General features: G+C 38.0%; 1 protein-coding gene across 1 annotated transcript in view; it reads left to right on the forward strand.

The window, feature by feature from the left end:
- The first annotated feature begins 3,679 nt into the window (after nucleotides 1-3,679).
- dyrk1b (dual-specificity tyrosine-(Y)-phosphorylation regulated kinase 1B) overlaps nucleotides 3,680-17,974 on the forward strand; it is a 56,574-nt gene continuing 42,279 nt past the window's right edge. The window contains exon 1 of the mRNA XM_073846702.1: nucleotides 3,680-4,388. The gene's annotated coding sequence lies outside the window, so the exon portion shown is untranslated. The remainder of the gene's footprint in view (nucleotides 4,389-17,974) is intronic.

Consider the following 17,974-nt stretch of genomic DNA (forward strand, 5'->3'; position numbering starts at 1 on the left):
AATTAAATTCTACAAAATGAATAAAAATTTCATAAATAAAAAGATGTAAATGAAAACAGGCAAGATTTTTCTCTGAATACTTCATTAATGTGAATGAATGACTGGCTATTGTTATCCATGAAATCATGTAAACAAAACTCTTAGCACTGCACAGAAGCTTCATGGAGTGACATTTAAATGTGGTATTTATACATTTAGACTGTACTTATAATTGCATAAATAATGTTATAAGATTAATGTTTTAAATACCGAACTCTGAATATAGAAATATGTTGGAAAAGAATGGAACATGACGGGAAACTTAAAACCGCCAGCAGGTGGCAGCAGTGTTGATGATTGAATCACTGAGTTGTTCATTCAAACGGCTGAATCATTCAGGAGTGAATCAAATGACTCGTTTTTATGAATGGCTTAGTGAATCAGTGATTCGCCCAAACCAACGCGGATTCGGATTCAAACACAGAAACGAAACAAAAACATCTTGCTCGTGTCATATTGCTGAACTGTCACAAGCATTTTTGCTGCCATATCTTAAAATTTCAAAGTTAGCAGCTTGTATATTAAAACGTATTCATTTATAATGTTAAAAAAATACATATATATACTGATTGATAAGAACCAATTGCAAAACCACTATGTTAATGAATGGAATTGCATTCGTGATTGCAAATATGCTTCCAGAAACGAATTATTACAATACGAAAATTATTTCTAGTAAAATATTTTGATGTTTAATAATTGATTCTTGGGCTGCTATTTTTTTAATAACATCAGACGGTCTGAATCAGACCCTCTCTTCTGATAAACTGCAGCGTGAACAACGACGTGCGCGTGCACCTTCTCATTTCAAACTGAAGCGTCAGGAAACACTGAATACCATATAAAGCGTAGACACAGCCTGTACTACACAAAGCACAGCAGAAATACATTTTGGCAATCAACTTGTAATGTTTCTGCTGGCGTGCATGTTCAAACGAACGTTTTAAACAGTGTTCCTGCCTTGCATACAACATATCATACGGTTGCAAAAATGCAAAGGCCGCGGGTATTTTTAAGCTTTAGTATCGCGATACTACCGTAGTACCGGTATACCGTACAACCCTAGTATATATTTTGAAAATATTTACATGTATATATTATTTATATTCATGTAATTGATATTATATATCAATACATATATTTTTAATAGTGTTGTCAAATCGATGAATCGCAGTTAATTCAAAATAAAAGTAAGTTTACATAATATGTATGTGTACTGCATATATTTATTTGTATATATTAACACACATACATTAATATATATATATATATATATATATATATATATATGTGTGTGTGTGTGTGTGTGTGTGTGTGTGTGTGTGTGTGTGTGTGTGTGTGTGTGTGTGTGTGTGTGTATGTATGTGTAAATATTTCTTAAATATATACATGTATGTTTATATATATATATATATATATATTTATTTATATATACACATCACATTTTTCTTAAATATATACATGCATGTGTGTGTATTTATATATACATAATCAATATACACAGTACACACATATACTAGGTAAACAAACACTTATTTTGGATGCGTTTAATCGCGATTGTTTGACACTAGTTTGAAGCTTAACAGAAAGTTAAAAGGAACAGCATTTATTAAAAAATATATTTTTGTAACATTATAAATTACTTTAATCTCACTTTTGATCAAATGAACGCTTCCTTGCTTTATATATTACCAAGCGTTTGGAGTGTTTAGTGTTTTGGTAGTGTTTAGTTGACCTGAAAAGGGTTATTTCTCGTTTTCATTGCTTTTAAAGCAGCTGTTGAACTCACTGTACTGTTTTTGCACACCACTAGATGGCGTCGGATCGGAATGTAATGCAGAGGTAAAGGTATGAACTTTCACCTTGAATTTGATGACGAACTTCCTGCATGTTTAAATTTTACTAACCTAGGCTGACCTGGCGGCCCATTTCATCTCTATCCAATTTAAAAATATACATTTGCGGTTTGCCATAAGCTACGGTAGGTTTCAGATTTGTAGAAAGAATAGAGATTGGGAAGACATAAGGGTCAATTCATGACAGACTTTATTTCAGTCTTTACGTCCCCACAAAAATCCGACAGACGTGTGAATGTTAAAGCCTACAATGCGCCTAAAAGGTTATGAACAAAGACACCTATAAATATATTTGGTGTGAATGTCTTGCGTGGGGGGGAGTTAGTCACATTTGTGACCTTGTCTTTTTATCCCATTGGCACATGACACATTCAGACTGTTTAAATGGTGCCCTCGGCCTGGAACAATGAGGGATTCATGTAATGGTGATGAAAGAGGATGTATATAAAGACCTCGGTTAACTTAATCAGTTTCATATCCACTGCACGACCCCCTCCTCGATAAAGCTTTCTTGAAAAAGCACCCCACTATTCTGATGACTTAAGTGCGACGCGCGTTCACGATAAGACTATGCAACAGAGATAACGTTACGCATTTTAAAATTATGCTTTCGTGTTTCACGAACTGTTTAGTGTCATTAGTAATTTGAATTTAAGTACTATAAAATTACTAATCAAACTGAATTAAGTGTGTCGCGAAAAAGACAAGTTATCGCTACTGGATAAAAACCATAGGCTATTAGTTTTCATACAATGAAAAAATTTATACAAAATACTTAATACATTATTAAATAAAGGTTCTTTATTGGCATTGATGGTTTAATGAAGAACCTTGAACATCCATGGCACGTTTCAAATGCAGAAAGGTTCTTTAAATTTTTTAAATGGTTCTTTTAAGAACTGTTCACTGAAAGGTTCTTTGGAGAACCAAAAACTGTTCTTCTATGGCACCACTGCAAAAACACCCTTTTCGAACCTTTATTTTTAAGAGTGTATATAGTAGTAGTGTATTAAGTAGTTGTGTATTATTATAGGTTATGATTTCGTTAAGTCTGTAACCAAACTTTGCAGCAAGATGTCCTTTGGAAAGCCCCAGTCAACGTATTTAAAAAAATATATATATATTCAATTTAATAAAACGACTTGGCACTTTTCTGCAGAAGAATACTAGCTTAAACCGGTTCGTTTGCGTCTCCTAGCCTTACCAAGCTGGTCTGCGCAGTTGAAATTACCCTAAACATTTCTAAAACCGGGAGTCTGACCAGACTGTTATTAACAAATCGTCTTAAACTAGTTTCAACTTTGTAATGTAACTTGATACTTCGTAATATGAAAACAACATTTGGGAAAAACTTCCGAAGTACTTAATCACATCAGTGTCTTGTCCCACACCGGTTGTGCTGAAATATAAATGTTGAGCTAAACTAAGATAAAAAGTTTTCTTCGTCATAACCATTTAAGGTCGCAGATTAGCTGCGTAAGTAAGCTGCTTCACATCTCCACAGCCTCGGCATTGTTCATTTGCCTTGGCTTCCAGCAACCTATCACTTTCTAATAGCCCGAAACGGGCCAAAAAGGCACTCCAGTGCGCGTTTTTTAAATGATTGTTCCTGTAAAGCATCGTTTTGCTCCCCTACACAGGCAAATGCCGAGGCAAATCACGCTAACAGCCGCTGGGTGCAGCCCGTTGTCGGGTTTGTTTAGGCGGCCATTTTGTGAACACTCTGCACACACATTGAAGCGAGCGCGCTTTGTAGCGGGGACGCGCTTTACCGTGCAGACCCTCTCTAAGCGACAAGCAGCCGCGGAGCCGATCCGAGATTAACGGGCAGTGAGGGGGGGTCCCTGGCGAATGCACATCGCTAATTGTAGCGGTGCGACGAAGAAACCCCAGTTTTTAGTTCATCCGTTTTTCTTTCTTTTTCCTTTTTTTCATTTAATCACTCTTCTCACCCCTCCACCCCCTCGCTGCTGCTGCTGCAACACCACCGCGAGCGACCCGCTACTATACTGCCGCTGCTGGGCGATGTGATCGCGGTTAGCCTGAGCGCTAGCCGCCGAGACCCGCACACCACCTCTGCTACTAACCGGCGATTTTTTTTTTCTGAGGGGAGACACCGCGTCAAGGCGGACTATTGCGGAGCACCAAGAGGCGGTTGTCACGGTTGCATGTACTGCTGCTCATCGGAGTGGCGGTTGGCCGCGCCGGGGGTTTGAAAACGCTCCTGCCGCGCTCATTTGCGCTCATTTGGGGGACTGTGAGTAGAAAGACAAATGTGCTGAGGAGGGATTGTAGAGCGACGACAAGACGATACGCGGTTTCGTCTTTTTCGGGAGACGATCGCAGCAACCCATCCGAAGGGGTGGCGGTTCGGGGGGAGGGGGTCGTTTTGCCGGTTTTTCGGTCCGCCCCGGTACCTGTGTGGCGGAGGTTCGGACGGTAGAGGGGGAATACTGGTAATGGCTGCTTCGGGAAGCTGGACACGAAGCTGAGGTAAGACTACAGTTGGTTTCTTCACGTCTAAAAACATATTTTTCAAGCGAGGGTAGACGGATGCTCTCATAGGGCTCTCAGCCCGTTCCCTCCTTATTCCTCGCAAGACACCGTGTTCCCGAAGATGCCTGATGCACAGGCCGGGGCTTTGGGCAGGGGAATGGCGAGGGAGTGGGGACATATTCGGCTTGTTACTTCATGCAAACTGGGTCAGATGCAAAAGACCACGGCCAGGTATTTAAACGTTATCCTCCTGTGCCATCCAGAGAGCGGCGGCTCAACTCATGGCAGCCAGGCTGCTTGTCAGTGGATGTGATTTGCAATGATTGAAACCGTGCAATATATCTAACCCCGATTTTGAGTATTAAACAGCTCATTCCGTGAGATATGCACAGAATAAGCATCAGTCAAATCCATTGCATGACTCGCGTTTGCAGCCATGCACCCATGAACATGTTCGATTATAAGACCTTCAATGCATCTTTCGATTATCGCTTTTCATTACTCAGATTGATGAGTCAGGTTAGCCCATCACGTTTGTTTTAGACACCCAGTCGTCATTTAATGCTTGTTTAAAAAAAAAAGAAGACAAAAAAATCCCAGAGTATCAGCTCGGCCACAATTACATTAATGCAAAACTGCGGTGTTGCATGGGATGCAAATCTTGTGCACAGAATGCCTGAAAGCTATCGGAAATTTGACAGATATCTCCTTGGTTTTCAACGCATTTACCGTTTCACAAACATTTGACCGTGCTAGGTCATTTTTTTCTGTGAATAAAACCGCGACTTTATTCCAGTGATCTCAATATATAGGGTGACGTTACAATTTTCCTTATAATGTTCATACGTGCACGACCGTGTTGCTTGGAGGGGAATACATAGCCGATTCTTATAACAATCCACTTCTATTATACATATGGATGTGGCACATTTACCCGGGTCTCTATTTAGCCCAGTGTGTGGATAAATCTGGCTATGCCTACACCCCTCATCTCCATAGCGTTTTCTGCAAGGCTTCTGCTGTGGTGCTGAAGTAGCAATGCCGGTTCAAAATGGACACACTTCTGCTTCTGCTCTTCTTTTGCATGTTGCCATCTCCATCAGCCTTTATACTGCATCATTAGACGTTGTCACCTTTAGGAATGGTTTAAGCATGCATATTGTCACTGTGCTAGTTAGGATTTAGGTACATTTTTCAGAACAAAATGGGTGAAATCATTTGGATGTAGGTGAATCTTGGATTTAAGCTAGAAAGAAAGAGACGCACAATAGGACACTGTCTCTTTTGAGACACCTTTTATACTTTTAGTTGCATTATAGGAGCCACCTGTGCCTTAAATAATGTCTCTTTTATCTCCCCTTCCCAAACCATTTAAACTTTTTCATGCTTTTTTGCACTCCGGAGCATAAATGAATCAACCCTCTTTAGTTTCTTTGTTTTTTGGCCATGTTATTTATTTTTAATGTGACGAGCTCTGTTTTTGGTTTTCTTTTGGTGTCCGTGGCAGAGTGACACGGGGCTGTGAATAGACTTACTAACTTCATTGTACGAAATCTTTCAACGACTGTGGGCTTATTTTGAAGGGGGGTTTTTTCTTGCCAAAAAAGCATTTGTGTTGAAAACTCATTACGTTACAGAGATGACCAGTGATTTTTCTTGAAACATTAGATATTTTCAACTTTAGAAGCACAGGATCAAGCCTCAAAGGCAAATTTTACCGTGTTGCCTCAAATGGACACGATATACGGTACTTTGTATAGCAGAAACAACTTTCAGATGTTTATTTCTGTGCGATAACTTACTATTGAGTGGTAGACAGTTGCTGGTAATGTTACATCTCTCATTTTTTTGCAGCTGACATAAACTAAACTGGGATGGACACAAGCTTGTTAGTCTTTTCAGAGACCACCTGAGGCAGTATTCTCCATTCATCTCGCAACACACTCTTAAATTTGATAGTTCTGGGAGGAGAGGACATACATGCTTACTGTCTCAGTTTATGTATGCCTCTAACTTCATTGATGAACATATTACATTACAATAAACATTCATGATAAATCTAGAGTAGAAAACTGCTGTTTTTTCCTCATAGCCCACCTCCCTATCAGTATTTCAGTCCATCTGTCCCTGTGTGACTTTGACCTTACTCTATCAGGACAAATCCCTCCACTCATCAGATGGCATATAGCCTAACACATCGATTTGGATGTGGCTCCTAACAAGCTTTTCCTCTAAAGCATAGCTTGCGTGTGGGGTCAACATGTAGCTATGTGGATGAATACCGAAGTTCGTTCTCCACTGAGATTGTCAAGGCTTTCAAAGTGTATTGTAAGTTCTGAACATCTTGAAATTTTAGAGTACAATCTTGCTTCTGTTGCTTGTCTAAACTGCCAGATGAGGACAGGGTTTTGGTGACCTGAGTCAAGTAGTTTCATTTGACTTGAATCGAAGACCAGAAGTAGGTTCATTCGAGGAGATCCACAGAAACGTAATTCATTTACATATCAAATTGAGGCATTACAAGGAAATTGCATCGGGAAATGGAGCAGCATTTACAGCCTCCATCTTAAACGTTAATTGCTTTGTCTTGTAAGGCATCGCAGTTAAAGCCATTTCCCACTGTTTCAGCAAACTCATTCAACCACTTAGTTTGGTGACCTGTCCGTTTGGTAGTAAAGGTTACTTTGAGGTATTCATCATTGAATAGGCTGCTAAACTAGTGTGTGTACATGTAATTGTAATTGGACAATTTTGGGAATTATATAGACTTGTCAGTAAGCATACATTTTTAGATTCAACCCTATGGTTCATAGTCACACTGCAGGACCACAAGTTCATTGAGGTCTTTGTGATCTGCGTTTTATCAAAAAGTAAAGTGTGCCACCCATTAAAAAAGGCACACAAGAGCAGACTTCCGGTCAAGAGCATCTTCCTTCCATAAGCTGTTGCTGCCTGTCCCTTCCTTGTGTAGTTTCTTCCAGCTTCCCTGTGGCTCATAAATTGGTAATGAAAAGCACACAGTGGCTTTGTAGATGTTGAACCGGATTGGTGGATACCTAGCGTATGAGAGAGCCTAGTAGCTGTAATTTAGCCAGGTGTTGGTGACTTTTGATGGAGGTAGGGAGAAATGGAAAGTTAGATCATAAAAGCACAGATGGTGCTCTCACGGAAATCACATAGGACATCTCTTGTATCCAGACCAACATCTCTTTTACAACAGTATGGATACAGGCGCAGGTTGTGATGTGGATGCTTTTTCCTGTAGGGAGAGTTTGGGTGTTTATGTCCTTTACTGTCTCTCTGCTCTTTCTTGACCACTGCATGCCCATATCAAAAAGTAGCCTTGCTACTGCCTTGCTGAGGTGTACCCCTTAGCAGCAGTAGTGTGTGTGTGTGTGTGTGTGTGTGAGTGAGTCATTCTGGTCTAGTCCCCACCTCTACACAATGCAGTCTTGGTCAGTGTTTGAGCCCAGAAACCCTGTAAGTTTAAGCAATGCACTTCACTGACCAGATGATGTTCTTTTCAAATCTAGACAATTGTTTGTAGCTAATTATTTGTGACCCTGGACCACAAAACCAGTCATAAGTAGCACAGATATATTTGTAACAATAGCCAACAATACATTGTAAAGGTGTAGATTTTTACTTTATGCCAAATATCGTTAGGATATTAAGTAAAGATCATGTTCCATGAAGATATTTAGTAATATCAAAACTTAATTTTTGATTAGTAATATGCATTGCTAAGAACTTCATTTGGACAACTTGAAAGGCGCTTTTCTAATTAGTTCTCAATTTTTTTGCACCCGAAGATTCCAGAATCTTAAGTTGTATCTCGACAAAATATCGTCCTATCCTAACGAACCATACATCAATGGAAAGCTTATTCAGCTTTCAGATTATATAAATCTAAATTTAAAGAACTCGACTCTTATAACTTGTTTTGTGGTCCAGAGTCATATTTGTAGAATATAATTATTGGTGCTTGCTAAAGCACAACCCCCTAAAAATAAGTATTAAAGCAACTCATTCTGTATAGCAGGGCTATTCAATTGGCGGCCCGCCAATCATCTTCGTCCGGCCCGAGGGAGCAGCAGGTGGCTTGAATGGTTTTTGCACTAATTAGTTTGTCCACTAGGCGGCGGGCCAGCCAAAAAAGAAAAGCAAGAGAGCCAAGAACAACAACAACAATCTACCGGAGATCGCAACATCATCAATAGACGGCAGATTTGACAAGCGCTTGTAGGGCTCCAGACTGCGACCAAATGGTCGCATTTTTTCTGCCGGTGCGACTAAATTTTGTGAGCGGTCGCAATGGCGCGACCACCGCGTTATTCAACTCATAAGCGCTGCTATTTCTGCTTCATATGAGAAACATTAAACGGCAAACGAAGCGAAAGAGAAACCAAAGCGCGCCACATTTGAGCTGCGCAGCGCGGACCGTTTATCAGCTCGGACCGCAACGCAAACACACTTGTCCAAACTCAGAACAGCATCGGGAACCAAAGTTGATTTCGCGACACTGTTACTGCACAGTGCTGCGAGATCCTGTGAAAAGTGTTTGAATTCGCCCAGAATGAATTAAGGTTGCTGAAAGATCAGTGAGAATCATTCAAATTCTGCTCAGAATTCTGTTTTTAACAGCGCTGATGTACGCTATGTCAGACAACCAGAAGTCACACCAACTTAAGTCGAATGTTATTACATTATTCATTTCAGGGTTTGTACAACCTTTTGAGAGAGAAATTCAAGCACTTTTCAATGACTTTCAAGCATTTTGCACAACCATTTTAAGCACTTTAAAGCTCTTATGATCCAATTTGAATGTTATCTTGATGGCCAAAATATACTTTGTGGTAAACAAACACTTATGTAAAATTAAAAACATAAAATATCGATTATAACCAGTATATGGCAATAATAATCTGTCTATTTTATGCATATACAATTTATAGTTTATGTGAAGATTGTTTTAAAATCACCTAAATTAAAAGCTGTTATATATTTCAGAGCCTATTAAATGTTGGGCTTTCAATTCTACTTTAATGTTGAATGGACATAATTAATATGTAAAACTGAGAGAAAATTCATTTAATAGAGTCACCAGTAGCAATATTGAAATCAATACTTCATTAATAATAGGCTACTTGGTAAAAAGATGCTATTAAACACATATTTAAAAATACTTTGTTTCTACCTTAATTTGGAGGTTCATTGTGAAATTATGACAGTATAAATATATAGTATAAATATGCGATTATTCATGATTAATTACAAAAAAATGTGATTTTTTTAAATTGATTGACAGACAGCACCTTAACCTTTTATAGATGTTGGTGTTGGTAATATTAGTTCATTTTAGTGAAAATGCATTTCAGTGTAATTGTATAGGCCCCCTAGAAAAAGATCGGGACGGCCCCCATCCCCTTGGCCCGCTTCAAATTTCCAGTTCGATAATCCGGCCCTCAAATGGATCTAATTGAATAGCCCTGCTGTATAGTATGTCCAATGCACATAAATTATTATCCCTTAAAGGGATAGTTCACCCAAAAATGAAAATTCTGTCATTAATTACTCACCCTCATGTTGTTCCAAACCTGTAAGATCTTTGTTCATCTTCAGAACACAAATTAAGATGTTTTGGATAAAATCAGAGAGCTTTCTGACCCTCTATAGACAGCAACGCAGCTGACACTTTCAAGGCCCAGAAAGGAAGTAAAGACATCGTGGTTCAACCTTAATTTTATAAAGCTATGAGAATACCTTTTAGTGTACAAAGAAAACCATAATGACTTTATTCAACCATTTCTACTATTTCGTATCCGTCTTTGACACACGTTCACAAGAATACCGCAACACATGCGGACTGACAGGGAACAGAAGAAACTGTTGTATAAAGTCGCTATTTTTGTTTTCTTTGTGTATAAGAAGTATTCTTGTAGCTTCATAAAATTAAGCTTGAACCACAATGTCTTTACTTCCTTTCTGGGCCTTGAACTTCTCAGTTGCGTTGCTGTCTATTCAGGGTCAGAAAGCTCTCAGGTTTCATGAAAAATATCTTAATTTGTGTTCCGAAGATGAACGGCTTTGGAACAACATAAGCGTGAGTATGAGGGGTGAGTATTATGAACTATTTTATTAAATCGTTTAAGTTGTTAATGAGGTGTATTCTACTACGTTTAGTGATCTAAGTGACACTGATGTTCTCAAGCCTTATCTAGAGACCAGAATGTCATAGGTGTTTTATTATTTTTTTATTATTATTTATAACTGACTCAAATCCTTTTTTGCAGCCTGAACAGGAATAACACAGAACTTGATTTTCTCATTCTTCTTTTTATACAGAGAATATACACTATTTAGTTTTGTCAGTAAAACCATATATGTGACCTTGCCATATGGACCACAAAACCAGTCATAAGTAGCATGGTTATATTTGTAGCAATTGCCAAAAATGCATTGTAGGGGTCAAAATGATCGATTTTTCTTTTATGCCGAAAATCATTAGGATATGAAATAAATATCATGTTCCATGAAGATATTTTGTTAATTTCATACCGTAAATATATCCGAACTGTATGCATTGCTGAGAACTTCAACCTCAGATTTCAGATTTGTATAAATCTCAATTTCAAAAATTGACCCTTATGAATGGTTTTGTGGTCTAGGGTCACACATAAGATAATATATCACATACAAAACTGTTGTAAAAAAATTATATCCATCTTTTAGCATGAGTGGAACAAATCAAATAATTTTTTTCAGCTTACCCTTGTAAATGCTGAATCTACACAATTTTGTCTTGTGTGTAAGAAAATCATTGTGGACATGCTAGGGAAAACAGCTGTAGTCTGAACAGAAGAAATCGGAATGCAATTTGAAATGATGTAAAAATATACATTGCCTAATGCCTATTTGACTGAAAGTAATTTTTTTCTATTTTTAAATCTGATTTATTGATTCACCATCGTAAATGATCTATCGAAACAAATGTTGTGATGTTAGTCAGACAACTCTTCTGGATGTGCTAGGAAAAACAACTGCAATCTCAGATATGGCCGTGTGTAGCATACAATTTAAATTCTTTGTTTAAAATATCGTATTTAAAAGAAATACGATTTTTTTCTGCAGTGTGTGAACAAAGACATAGAGACTTCCCACTCGTTTGACGCAGGCCTGCAAGTATCCACCTAGCAATGCCATAGCAACAGCTCTGAACTCCTTAGCAACTGCATGGCAACATGCTAAATATGATTTATAATGGCTTAGCAGCTACCTGGCAAGTTTTGCACATACATTTTGCATACGCACCACTTCAGATCATCAGAGTAGGCATCCAGAAAAGTTTTCTGACAACATATGAGGGTTACACTGTTGTCCAGAAGAGGCAGGGCATCAGTGAATATTCAAGATTAGTATTAGTGTACAAAAGCTAGACCTTTTTGCTGTAATCGAAGCTATACAAAGTTATTGTGATGCATATGTGTTTTAGCATCCTCTGTGCATGTGTGCGATAAGAGGGAGCTGCTCATCTTCGTGGTGATCTTTTTTCCCTCTCAGCATCCCTGCCTTGCTGACCTGCTTAACACAGCTCTGAGATGGAGAGAGAGCGAGGGTGAATGAGTTTAAACGTATGGAGGGGCGAGTCTGGAAGACGGGAAAGGTAAAAGGGAGGTAGAATAAACCAGGAGAGAAGAGATCTCGATAAATCAAGATAAATGGATCTCCTATTCAGTCGAAAGACTAAAAGGAAAGGTGTAGAGATGGATGTGTGTATGTGTGTCAGAGAGAGAGAGAGACAGCGAGAAAGTCATTGGTGGAGCTGGATGGGATAAAGATGTTATGAGCTGCTCCCAAAATAGACTTTTCTTCATCATTTTAGCAATCTTTATCCATCCCGTGCAAATCCCTGCACCATGAGAGAATAGTCATTTAAAGTCAAGTGCGTGACATGACCACAACATTGAATTCATTTGTTAGTTGCCAAGGTGAAAAAGGCATCATTTTATTGTTTGCGACTTGTATTATCTTCTATTTTGTTCTTAATCTAGGTATTTTATAGATGGAGAGTTGGGACAGGATATACAATTTAAACATTGCTTAAAGGATTAATTCACTTCTAGAACAAAAATTTACAGATAATTTACTCACCACCTTGCCACGTTCAGGTCTTTCTTTCTTCAGTTGTAAAGAAATTATGTTTTCTGAGGAAAATATTTCCTCAGATAAATGTTCTTCATTTTGTGGACTTCAATGGTGTCCATGAGTTGCAGTTTAAATGCAGCTTTAAAGGGCTCTAAATGATCCCAGCCGAGGAATAAGGGTCTTATCTAGCGAAACGATTGGTCATTTTCTTAAATAAATTAATATTTATACACTTGTCTAGCTCTGTGAAGCACATGCTTATTTCGTGCGCTCTACTTCAATACAGTTAGGGAATGTCAAAAAAATCCATCTCATTTTCTCCACCTACTTCAAAATCATTCTATATCCCTGCAGAAGTACCGACCAAGTGTTCACAAAGTGAAGGTGCAAAGAACATAAAATGCCCTTTATAAAAAAAGGTAAAACAGCGATGTAGAAGTTGGAGGAGAAAATGAGATGGGAGTTTTTCAACATACCCTAACTGTATTAAACCAGAGTGCACAAAGTACAAATGCGCATCGCAGAGCTAGACAAGGTGAGCATTTGTGGTTAAATAGTGTATACATATGAAATTATTTAGGAAAATGACAGATCGTTTCACTAGACTAAACCCTTATTCCGCAACTGGGGTCATTTAGAGCCCTTCAAAGCTGCATTTAAACTGCATTTTGGGAGTTCAAACTTCCTGGCACCATTTGAGTCCACTGTATGGAGAACATTCCTGAAATGTTTTCCTCAAGAAACATCATTTCTTCACGACTGAATAAAGAAAGACATGAACATCTTGGATGACAAGGGGGTAAGTAAATTATCTTGTTTTTTGTTCTGGAAGAGAACTAATCATTGAACACATAGGCCTAAGCTCTGGCTTCTGTATGTTTAAATCTATTCATACCAAATCAGTAATGGGTAAAAATAAATCATACATTTTCATTACCACCTTTACTGTCAACTTGTTTAGAAAGGAGACAACAGACTAGCCTAAAACGTACAGTATTGATAGACTGATGTATATAAAAATACGTCAGAAATCATGCATTGTTTTAAAATGTTTTTATTGAGTTTCGGTTAAATGTTTTAAAATAATTGATTTTACGCACATCTTGTTTGCTGTTAATAAATCAGCCACTGGCCATATAAATTGATAATAATAGGATTAGTTCACTCCTGAATTTGAATTTCCTGATAATTTACTCACCCCCATGTCTCTATATAGTGGACTTCAATGTGGATCAGCGGGTTGAAGGTCCAAATTACAGTTTCAATGCAGCTTCAAAAGGCTCTAATCTAAAAAGGGTCTCATCTAGCGAAACATTGTTATTTTCTAAAAAAAAAAAAAAAAAAAAAAAGTTACAATTTATATGCTTTTTAACCACAAATGCTCATCTTGTACTAACTCTGCGTCCATGACTTCACACATTACGTAGTCACGTTGGAAAGGCATCAAGTGCGATTTAGGCAAAAGTGTTTACAAAGTGAACATGCAAAGAAAGTCAAACACCCTTTACAAAAAAAGGTAAACAAAATTTCGGCCTACCCTACTATATTGAACCGGAGTACACAGATGAAAAAGTAACCATGCATGAAATTTCCAACATGATTTAAAAGTGTGAAGTCACAGATATACATTTTTTTTTAGAAAATGACAAATCATTTCGCTAGATGGGGATCATGTAGAGCTCTTTGAAACCTCCATTGAAACTGCAGTTTGGACCTTTGACCCGCTGACACCATTGAAGTCCACTATATGGAGAGAAATCCTGGAATGTTTTCCTCAAAAACCTTAATTTCTTTTTGACTAAAGAAAGACAGACATCTTGGATGGCATAGGGGTGAGTAAATTATCAGGGAATTTTAATTTAGGAGTGAGCTAATCCTTTAACATACACAAGTACGCTAATATTCAGTTTGGGGTTAAGATTTTTGTTTTTAAGAAATGTTATATTTTATTCAGCAAGGATGCATTCAGTTGATCAGAAGCAGTAACAGTAAAGATATTTAAATTGTTACACAGAAATTCTATTTTAAATAAATGCTGTTCTTTTGAACTTCCTATCCATAATACTGAAAAAAAAGTCTCACCACCAAAAGAATATGCACTAAATCAGCATATTAGAATGGTTTCTGAAGGATCACACGACCTTGAAGACTCTTGAAAATTCAGCTTTGCCATCACGATAATAAATTGTAACAATCTTCCACAATATTGCAATAAATGCAGTCTTGCTGAGCACGAGAGGCGTGTTGTGAACATGCATGTTGAAGAGTCTTTCTGTTTATTTTGAGCATGTGTGAGAGGCATGCAGTCCTACACGTAAATTTCCCCAGTTCAACTTCCTCACATTATTTATCATGTATCTCTAGGCAGATACTAGTTTAACTGCAAAAAGGCAGTTAAGATAGTAGTTGGATGAACTTGGTCATTTGATCTGGGCTATATGTAGCTTTAGCTCGCTTATTACAGTTATTTCTGTGATGACGTCCATGTTTTGCCACATATTGCCACACTCTGTTGCTATGATTGAATTCACCATGGTATCAGGTTTAATAGTACTGGATTTAATGCAGACTAGTCCAGTTTGAAGTTAAAAGGTTAGTTCACCCAAAAATAAAAATTAGCCCATGATTTACTCATCCTCCAGGCATCCTAGGTGTATATGATTTCCTTCTTTCAGACAAAACCAATCAGAGTTATATTAAAACAATTATCCTGGCACTTCCAAGCTTTAGAATGGCATAGGGTATTTCTCTTCATCAGTCCAAAACAAGTCCAATGCACCCATCCATAATAAAAAGTGCCTCAAACAGCTCCAGGAGGTGAATAAAGGCCTCCTGTAGTGAATTGATGCATTTTTGTAAGAAAAATATTTAAAATGCAAGAATCACTTTAATCTTGCTTGCACCAACTGGTCGTACCCAGAAGCCGCTTCAGGCGGATGACGTAATACATTGGCGTTGCACATGCACCACGCGGAAGTGGCGAATGCGAGCATGCTGTAGGGAGATCAAAACAAAATAAAAGATCATAAATGAAAGTAAAAAACTAGGGTTTGTAAAGGAAAAATGTCAGAGGATTTCGATATAAACCAAGAGTAGACTGGTTTTCCTTTGCTAAACTAACATTCTGTAAACAAACGTTAGTTTTCACGAGGCGCATGCGCAATGCCAACATCTGACGTCATCCATCTACAGTGCCTTGCGAAAGTATTCATACCCCTTCATTTTTTTCACATTTTGTTATGTTTCTGCCTTATGTTAAACTACTTTAAATTACTTTTTTCCCCACACCAATCTACACTCCCTACTCCATAATGGCAAACCAAAAAATAGGTTTTTAACATTTGTGCAAATTTATTAAAAATATAAAAACTGAAAAGATAAATTTTCTGGGACACTCGAAATTTAGCTCAAGAGCATTCATATTGCTTCTAGATGTTACTACACTTCGAGTGGAGTTAAACTGTGGCAAATTCATTTGAATGAGTATGATTTAGAAAGGCACACACCTCTCAGAAAAGGTCTAACAGCTGAAAATGCATATCAGAGCAAAAACCAAGTCCTGAGGTCAAGATAACTGCCTGTAGAGCTCAGTGACATGTCTGCAGACTTGCGTTAAGGCAATGATCTAGGGAAGAGTTCAGAAAAAAATCTGCTGCATTGAAGGTTCACAGAAGCATTATCCATAATGGAAGGCGATTGGAACAACTAGGACTCTAGAAAATGTCTGCCAGCCCCCATCCAAGCTGACAGAGCTTGAGAGGTGAAAAGGTGAGGCAAAGAATGGCAGATAATTGCCAAATGCAGATGTGCAAAGCTTGTCACATCATACCCAAAAAGACTTGAGGCTGTAAAGGTGCTTATGCAATGTACTTATTTCAGTGTTTTATTTTTAATAAATTTGTAAAATTTGCAAATCTGGTTTTTGCTTTGTCATTATTATGGTGTAGGGAGTGTAAATTGATGTGGGGGAAAACTAATTTTAAAGCAGTTTAACATAATGCTGCAACAAAACAAAATGTGACAAAAATGCAAGGCACTGTAGATTTAATATTTTAATATATTTTTCTTACAAAAACACATCGATTCACTACAGGAGGCCTTTACTCACCTCGCCGGGGCTGTGTGAGGCACTATTTATTATGGATGGATGCACTTTATTGGACTTGTTTTGGACTGATGAAGAGTAACACCTGCCTGTCCCATTGTAAAGCTTGAAAGTGCCAGGATAATTTTTAATATAACTCCGATTGGTTTCGTCTGAAAGAAAGAAGTCATATACACCTAGGATGCCTAGAGGGTGAGTAAATCGTGAGCTAATTTTTAGTTTTGGTGGAACTAACCTTTTAAGCCTTCTTGAGCAAATCCATGGTGGTCCAGCAACGGTCACTAGAGCATCGTCACAAAAAATATTCTTGTTTTTACATTTTAAACACTGTTTTAAATCATGTGTGTGACATGGTTTATCTCACTATCATAGAACTCATTTGTTATGGTCAGCTTGAGTTTTGTGAATAAGTTGTAATCTCACATGCTCCTCCTCTCTTGTACACAGGCTTTAGGAATGGCATGGAAGCACTCAATAGGCTTGTATGTCGTGGAATATGGGATGTATTTACATGGCCCATGTCTCTATGGATACGGTGACGTGGGGGTAGCGCGGGGCAGAACAGTATAGGATCCTCATCAGGGACATTGCTGGGTCACTCTCTCTTCAAAGGGAGATGAAAGTGGGTCAGGACTGGGGGAAGAGATGAGAGGAGAAAAGAGGAGAAGGAAGGAAATCAGGAGCAACTGAGAACATGCCACACGGTTTTATTTTAGTCTGTTGCACCAGTGTTGATTAGTCAAACTTGCTTAGCGCTTATTCTGTAATTATGTCAGGATGTAGCATTGGTTGGTATCACGTGGTGGGGTGGCAGTAGTCCTGGGCACCACAATTTAGAGGGGTAGTTTACCACAAAATAATCATTCTGCAATTTACTCACCCTAATGTCGTTCCAAAGCCATATGACTTACTTTCTTCTGTGGAACGCAAAACGAGAGACTTAAAAAGTCAGTGGGGTCCAGATAAAATTGAACCCTATCGTCATGTTGAGTAGAGATGCTATATTAGCATCCACATCAACACATGATATAACGTTCTGTGTATTATAAGCACTCGCTGCAGATATGTCACATGCCACTTTAAATGCTTGAGCTCTTTAAAGCAGAATGGATTCTGATTGGCCATCAATGTTTTTATCAACTCGAAAAAATGTTTTGAAAGTGATTCCAACATTATCATTGATCTGTGCCGTTATTTTTGTTGTGTTGACACTGCTGTTCATTTTTGCTATTCATATTCATATATCTTTAACGTTGTTGTTATAGTTAACATCCTTACTGTGAAAAGGCCTTAAATCATGAAAGAGTTTTAATTTTTGGTTGAACCAGCACTT

This window comes from Garra rufa, chromosome 9 (assembly GCF_049309525.1).
Source record: "Garra rufa chromosome 9, GarRuf1.0, whole genome shotgun sequence".
Taxonomy (NCBI): Eukaryota; Metazoa; Chordata; class Actinopteri; order Cypriniformes; family Cyprinidae; genus Garra; species Garra rufa.